Raw genomic sequence first — 8201 nt, 5'->3', positions numbered from 1 at the left:
GAAATTTTGCAATGGATTTATTAGTACCAGTATAATGAACTTAACAAAAGTTTGAAATGAATGCAGTTTAGGACTTGAGCAATTTAAGTTATTTACCAGGCAATTATATCAAACAAAAACAATTTATGATATCTGATACAGAAGAACAGAACAGAACATACTCTTTATTCTCTCAGGTACATAAGTACAGTATGAGGAAAATAATAATAAAACACAAAATACAAAATCTTCAATTATCTGTTAACATGTACATGTAATTACATGTACATTATGAGTCAATAAGGTTCATTTCAAACAAACCTGTATTAGTTTTGTCACAATTTCAAGTTTTAATCTATTATAATCTTACAATGTATATAGAAGCATATAATTCACTTTGTTGCAATCACTGATTCTGTGCTTTGAAGCCATTTTTATATTTTACTGCACAAATGTTCATCCAACTTTGAAGTATAGTCAGTCATTTACAAACCAAAAAATCTGGCTGCAAAAAGAATCACACCGTACAATCAAATGGGCAGACAGCTGTTCCAGCGTCCAGCGTCGACAGCTGTACCAGTATATACATGTCGGCGCGGGAAATACAATTGACGTACGGTAAGTATTCATCTTTTTTTAACATATCCCAACTGTGTTCGAGTAAATCAATGTTATGGATTGATAGTCAACATCCAAAGGAGCATGCTAACAAATTTCTGGCCCTGTGACGTGAATTTTGACTGAGAAAAAAAACCACACTATCCGATGAGATGCGGTATTTTTAGTTTAAAGTCTCAAAAACTTATATTTTCTCATGATTATAAATCCTTTTTTCATAAGATTCGTAAACGTCAACATTTCGTCATTAAATATTCCAAACCATACCTTCAAAAAAGCTTTTTTGTTAAAGTTATAAGGTATTTAAGTTTAAGTGTCATCAAAATTTTAGTAACGTCATCAGCTGTTCGCCTCTTTTTAATGATAACATCGACAGCAATTCCTTGGCAAGAATGAATAACGCTGAAAGCCGTTCAAAGAAACAATTTTCAGCACTTTTGTGCTACAGTAACTAGGAGAGAGTAAAACTTTTTTGTTCATTTAAAATATTACTTTATTCATGGTACTTTCTAATTATATTATTTTTATTATTACTTTCTATTTTTTGTTGTATATTAGCTGAGAGACCTTTATCTCCATTTACCGCACTGTATTTAAATATTAAAAGGTAGCAAGATCTATTAAAGGGACCCCACTAAGGTTTTTTGACATGACGGGACTGGAAATAATTTTTTGAGATTATTTCTCCATTTGATGTAGATCTATTCTAATAACTTATGTGCAAAATTTCCGATCATTAGCTTGATCCGTTTTTCCAGAATAATTATTAAAGTAGTGAAAAATGACCCAAAATTGAAAAGAGTTTAAACGCTTTTCACTCAAATCGGACTGAGAATAGCACAAACATATGATTTTCAGTGTATTTCTTCTATATTTCTTGGTTATATTTTATTAATATTTATGTTTTAAGTGCTCATGTTTATCTATGTGAAAAAAAAAAGTTCACGTTTTTAGGCTTATAAACCTCAGTGGAGTCCCTGTTATAGGTTTATGAAATGTTTAATTCAAAAGGCAAAGGCAAATTTAACGCTTAATACGAATATTCAGTCTTGTAAATGAAGGCATCCATCAAGTGTTATTATAAATAAAGGCATATAGTGGACAAGTCCTATGCAGTGAATGGCTGTGTAACCCGAGATATGAAAGTCCATGGATAAATAATGCGGAGCCATGTTTGCATTCTTGCCGAGGGGTTTTATTTTATAGGATATACATATTCAGACTATAGTACAAAAAGAACGAACATCAAATCATTCAGTTCTATGATTTGTATATGCGGGGGATATGCAAATCAGATTACTGTGTGTTTATATGTTTATTCTATGACTTTGCCTTCATGTGTTATTAGAAAAAACTCAGACATTTGGAAAATCACATAGACACTTATAAACAATAAAAGTATAAAACAGATCGCCTTGCAAAGAAGTATCGTTAACGTTTGCGGTAAGTCAAAGTGTTTTTCCCTTTTAATGATATTTCGAGATATATTGTTAACACTTAAAATTTATGTTTATTAAGTTAACGGGTAAAAACTAAGACAGATCTGATACGTGGAATTTTTTATACATTCATATGAACATAATTTTGTGCCGTCTATAGATACCTTGAAAAGCGGAAATACATATTAAACAAGTTTCGCGTTGAGGCACTTCATGTTGAGCCGGGACTAAGATAAATATAAAATGTCAAATCAAGTAAGAAATAAAATGAAATAAAACGAAGCCTAAATTATATGAACTTTTATAGAGGCTCTGACATTATTCATTTTTGGAGCTCCTTAAAACAAAATTTTCACTTGATGGATGCCTTTATTTATAATACAGAGTATTCGTATTAAGCGTTAAATTTGTCTTTACTTTCTTTGAATTTAACATTTCAGAAACATATTAATAGATCTTGCTACCTTTTTATATTATAATACAGTGCGGTAAATGGAGATAAAGGCCTCTCAGCTAAGATACAACAAATAATAGAAAGTAATAATAAAAATAATATAATTAGAAAGTATCATGAATAAAGTAATATTTTAAATGAACAAAAAAGTTTTACTCTTAGTTACTGTAGCACAAAAGCGCTGAAATTTTTTCTTTGAACGGCTTTCAGCGTTATTCATTCTTGCCGAGGAATTGCTGTCGATGTTATCATTAAAAAGAGGCGAACAGCTGATAATAATTATTATTATAGATGTTGAAATATGATTTTTTTTCAAAACGGCTTATATTAAGTTTTTTTGATATTATGATCAGTACATGTGCTGGGATTGACAAATATGCATTTTATTTGGATTTTAAAGGCGTTTTGAGCTCCAAACCCCAAGTGTCTGTGATAACAATACAAAGTTGTATTCTACATTGTATAAATTCGACCTACGTTATTGTGTACCCCTTTTGGGGCCTCTATCGATCAAATTAACGCAGTACAACCAAAATGGCGGACGTTGATAATGACTTCAATAATTCGGATATTTCTTAAAAATAAAAGCGGTTTGTAGTAGTTTTATTTATTATATTTGAATAATTTTATTTGATTTGTTTAATGGTCTTCAATCAAGCTTCCTTTAATTCTCTCTTAAAGCAAGCGTGCGATTATAACAGTATCTTAGGACATTGTTTTCATAGGTAACGAAGTGGTAAAGGCTAAAACGCTGACCATTAGGAACATAATCAAACAGGCATTTTTCACATTTCCTAAGAAGTTTGACGAATCGTTTCACTGTCTGATTTATTTGTTTCCATGCGTTATAATAAATGAAATTTTAATCCAATGCTGGTGTGTCAACGTTTCCTCAAAATGAAGAAATTTAGTCCACTTAACTCCTTAATTGGGCACCTCCCCAATTAATTTTTAGAATGTCATCGTCATCACACATTTTCAATATGGCTTTATTTACTGATAAGAAATAGATATATAAACACATTATATGAGGTAAATATAAACATAAAGCACAGAAAAAATATGTACAGACATGTGCAACCATACATAACTTACTTCATGTAGAATCAGTAGATCTCAAGAAGTATATAATAACATATACATTTGTACATACATGTTGTTTACAATTAATTTTTTATTTGTGTTTGTATACTTTGTGTACACATGTTATTCTTTTAATTTTGGGACAAATATATTTTACTAGTTTAGAATAACATTTCCCCAGAAATAATTAAAGTAATTTGATTTTATAAATTTCTATTATGGTAAATTTATCAAAAATATGACCAATGAATACACAAATTAGCACTTCGTTCTTCCATGTGCATATCATATAGATAAATATGTTCACACAAGTAATTAGATGTCGCGTGAATGCGAGATTAGATGCATCCTGGCTAAAAGCAGCCAAAATACCGCCATATTGAATACTCAGATCGAGGTACATCAACAAAAAAGACAAAGCATTTTCTACTTAAATAAGAAGCAATAGTTATTTATTCTAAAACGTACAAAACACACTTTTCTACACAAATATTTCTCTGATGAAAAATCCATGTTGGCGATGTAAACAATAATTGAAGGATATCGCCGAAGTTTAACATGAGCGTGAAAATCGGAGATTAGCGGGAAAACCCGATTATCACCGAAGCGCGCAATGGATTGTGGGTCTGAATCTGACTATTGTCTATTTTCGAAGCTTCCTATCCGTTGTATATATATATCTGTGTGCATATGAAACTTAAATGTACAGTATGATATTAAGAATTTTATGTAACATATTTCTAGTTTTTATGAGCAATACAGTACATATTACAATATATAACTATATTTAATACATAACATCATATGATATCAGTTTTACCCCAACACATGTGAACATCAAAAGCATGTTTGCAGAATTATGCCCCCTTTCATATATATTGCTTTTATTTACTATCTAGCACTCAGAAAATTGGAGGCACTGTTCACAGACAGGTCTTGTTAAATATATTACAATATACTTAAATCATCAAGTGCATGACAAATGGAATGTTTACATGTCATATGACATCAGATGTGATGTCAAGAAACCAAATTATGTATATAATGTATGAAAAGAAGATCTTGACTTAATGTAGTTCAACATATTTTAATAGATTTTCTCTCTATTTATAGCATGTAAAAATGGAAATAGATGCATGTATCAATTTAACTTGCTATGTAATTAGTCACTCAGGCCTACTGGCCCCATTGATATATTATACATGTATTTAAGCACATCTAAGAACTCGAAGAGTGGTTATTTTATGTACAACAATATAGTATGTTATTTACTCAAAGTTATTTATTTCCTAAATAGAATTTTATCAGAGCATTATATTGCCATCTTATCTGAATAAACAAAACTATCCTATGACAGCTGAGTAACTTTGACAAATAATTACAAGTTAAATCAAGCGCAGCATATCTGGCGTATTTCTTCTTTGTTCTTTCTACCCATTACACTCTTTGAACTTTTACATTTGAACAAATGCTTTTAAAAGGAACTAATGAATTGAGACAACTTTTTGTTTTCAACAAAATACATTTGTATTTTCTTTCCTATAGTGATCAGTGTAAGGAAGTTTTACATTGGAAAGAAAAACTACGTATTCTCCTTTCCCCTCTAAATAATTGGACTCTCTCAATCTGGATCAAACCATTCGGCATTGATCATTTTTAGGGAAAATTTCAAAATATAAACCGCCTGAATAGTGAACTGTGAGTGCAGACCATAATCAGACATAGCCTAATTAATTTGACGTGAATGGCTTGACCCATTTTACAGACTTTTTTTTTTTCATACTGTCAAACCGTTGAAAAAAGACATATATTGCCCATCCAAAATTATCTTGATGTCTCTTTGACAAGTCTAATTAGTTGGACTAGATCAGACAGAACGGTCTTGGTTATAATGCACTGGTCATGTGACTTACAAGTCTGAGTCTGATAAGTCTTAGCTAATATTTGCAATTGCTTGGTATTCTTTATTCATAAGTTTCTATTGTAGATTTACAATTTTAGCTCCTTTTCTTTATGAAACAGTTGAGAAAATGTCATGACCTACAGAGCCGCATGGGTTTTAATCATATAACCTTTTTGATTAATTTTTGTTTATGTATGCATGCGCATTGAAAACTTCAAAACTGACAAAGCTACTATTAGTTAAAAAAGATGATGGGGGTGCACTTCGATGATTTTGCCTGCCATACTCATTTTTGGATCAAAAGGTTAAAGGTCAAGGTCAACCTTTAGCTTATTTAGAAAATGTGTGACTGAGAAAACTTGAACGTGCTTCTTGAACAACTTTTGTTAAAATTCATTTTGAGCAGAAACGTTAACTCAGAATCAGACTTAATCAGTTCTCAGTGCACACGTCTTCTTTTCCATTCAACATTTAATGTTTAATTAAGTTTAGTTATCCTATTAATTACCAATTAATTGGAACAATAAACAAAATCAAAGGAAAATGCTGTCCATTGTGTAGAAGGTAAATTTCTAGATCCCACATATTTTTCAAGAAATATTTGACATTGATTTTAATCTAACCTGCTTTAAATGTATAGGAAATTCGAAGTATGTACTTTACTGACTAATTACAAAATTTGTTTTGTTATGTTTGTTAAATAGAATAATACTGGCGTTTAATTAAAATTAACCCCATTAATAGAAATTGATAAGAAATTGAATATGTAAGGAATGACTATACTTAATTGTAAAAGGTTTCCACTTAAATATCATTGAAAATGTCTGAATTGTTTTCGGATCTCAAAGAGTTTCTTAATATGTAAATATTTGCTCAAAAGTTGTAAAGGAATTGTACATAAGTTAAACATGATCAACAAGACTTGCAAGGATTAAACAATCCTATTTTGCTTGGTTCTCTACAAGTACTGGTTGCAATTTGTTAGCAAATATGTCAGGGTTTTGTTTAATATTTGACATTGTAAACATTGTCTTTTGATAAAATAATGTCATTCATTAGGCGATTAAAAATTCGATTTGTCTCTAGATCTAGATTTTTCCTGTAAGTATGTCAAAAATGCTTTTGCGTTTTTTTTTTAACGGAAAAAGATTTAATGGTTATTATTGAATTATTTTAATGTTTTAAACTTTAGTTATTTGTCATGAAAATAAAAAGATGTTAAAATTCGATATGATTAATTTGGTGTAGGCTAGAAACTAAGAAACTAACATATCTTTTTTGGCCTTATAAAAGTCTTGATAAGAAATTGGGGCTTCATTTAAATCCAACATTAACCCATCATCCTGCTGGTATGGTAAGTGATTATTAAGCCTTTGCCACCAGTATATGGAACAAGGCCAGGCTGCACATCCATGCAGTCTAACCCTACTCCTTACTGTTGGCCTTTTATCTTGTTGTCCCCAAAGTTGATAATAGGAAATTAGCTGAAATAATAAAGTTGTGCTGGTCACCTTTGCCACAAGTATTATAAGAGACCAGCCTGCACAAATGACCAGGCCCAATTCTGTTGGCTGATATTTTAGTAAACATTTAACCTTTATAATTTGAAAATAATGGACTTGTCCAGCTTTGAATTTGGTCCAGCCCATTGTGAGTTTGAGGTATTTGAAAAATAAAAAAGTCTGAAATTAAGAATCCAACATTTTTTAATAGCATCAATTCAGGCTGCAAATATGTGCATAATGCAGACTGGCCTGGGTGGCATGTCAGTTGTTATTGCCACTGTCATTTATAAGGGTAAAAAAGGGTCAAAGGTCAAAATATTATGTACATGTAGGAGGTACACACATGATCCACAGACTTTACAGGTACTTTAAGATCGATAACTTTGATAATATTTTGATAAATATGTGAAAAGTAAAACCCTGCATGGAGATAAGTTAAATCCTTTCTTACAACATTGAAGTGAAATGGAGTTATCAGTTCTTAAATCCTAAAATCAATTATTTGAATTTCATTTAGAATTGGTTAAGGCTTTATAAATGAACAAGTAATGCTTGTTGCTTGTCTCAAGGATTTCTATTATATAACAGATCAATTTGAAAAGATATTGCAATCCATACTTTATTGCAAAATATTATTATTGCAATTAAATATTAGCATTGATCAAGTGTCAAATTGTATCAAATCAGATGTTCTGTCTTACAAAATTAATGACTGTGCATTGGAAATTATAAAAGCCCATTCAGGGGGGACTGTATTAAAGGTTATGTATATACTTTCTTTAAATATCAACTCATTATCAAATTAATCATAGACTTGCATAATCCTCATAAATCTAACATGCATTCCTTGTTGTATTGGCTTTAGATAATCAGCCCCCTGGGATGCACTCTTACAAGAGCATATCATTTTCCTCTGACTGTGGAATGCCTGTCTTATAATTTTTTATGGGTGGTTGAAAAGTCTTACCTTAGTCTCTGATGCATTCTAAGTTGAAAAGGCAGCACTATAGTAATTGTCATTTGGTGACATTAACAGTTTTGGTAAAGTTTATATTATAAGCTTATGTTATTATTGGCGTCCGCGCCGAAGCGCGGCGCCCTTATGGAATGAAATCAGATTTTGTGAAAGGGCGACAGCAACTTCTCGAGCCTTATAGTCGGTCATAATAAAAGCCGATCATTCCGATCGGTATGAGGGTGCTTGATTAAAAAAAATGTCT

At 31.0% G+C, this 8201-nt stretch overlaps 1 protein-coding gene across 1 annotated transcript in view; it reads left to right on the top strand.

Annotated features, from left to right (window-relative positions):
- Positions 1-2990: 2990 nt before the first annotated feature.
- Positions 2991-8201, top strand: part of LOC132755973 (serine/threonine-protein kinase DCLK2-like) — a 43797-nt gene continuing 38586 nt past the window's right edge. Inside the window, exon 1 of the mRNA XM_060747029.1 lies at positions 2991-3080. The gene's annotated coding sequence lies outside the window, so the exon portion shown is untranslated. The remainder of the gene's footprint in view (positions 3081-8201) is intronic.

This window comes from Ruditapes philippinarum, unplaced genomic scaffold (genome assembly GCF_026571515.1).
Source record: "Ruditapes philippinarum isolate M1 unplaced genomic scaffold, ASM2657151v2 ctg4174_1_1_1_1, whole genome shotgun sequence".
NCBI lineage: Eukaryota > Metazoa > Mollusca > Bivalvia > Venerida > Veneridae > Ruditapes > Ruditapes philippinarum.
The sequence above is the reverse complement of the archived record's forward strand: the minus strand, read 5'-3'. Positions and strand labels throughout refer to the sequence as shown.